Source organism: Corvus brachyrhynchos, unplaced genomic scaffold (genome assembly GCF_000691975.1).
Source record: "Corvus brachyrhynchos isolate BGI_N302 unplaced genomic scaffold, ASM69197v1 scaffold225, whole genome shotgun sequence".
In the NCBI taxonomy this organism is placed as follows: domain Eukaryota; kingdom Metazoa; phylum Chordata; class Aves; order Passeriformes; family Corvidae; genus Corvus; species Corvus brachyrhynchos.
Window position 1 is genome coordinate 2,016 of NW_008238351.1, and position 360 is coordinate 2,375.

Here is a 360-nt window from a genome sequence, read left to right on the forward strand (position 1 = left end):
GTTCCCACTGCCCGCTCTGCCGCCGGGGCTCCTCTCTCCCGCATCAAGGAAAATACGGAGGCCCTCGTGCGGGGAGGGGGGCTCGTTGCAGTGAGTGGAAGGAAGGAAAAAACAAACAAACAAAAAGAAAAACAAGAACGGAGGAGGACGAGGAGAAGGAGGAGGACGAGGACGAGGAGAAGGACGAGGACGAGGACGAGGATGTGGACGTGGAGGGGAGGGGAAGGCGGGAAGAAGGGGGAGGAAGTAAGGCAGGCAGGAAGGAGGAGAGAGGAGGAAAAAAACCCAAAACACCGAAACAGAGGCGCCGGCAGCAAGGAGAGGGTGGCCAGGCGGGGGGCAGCCCCGCACCCCTGTAAG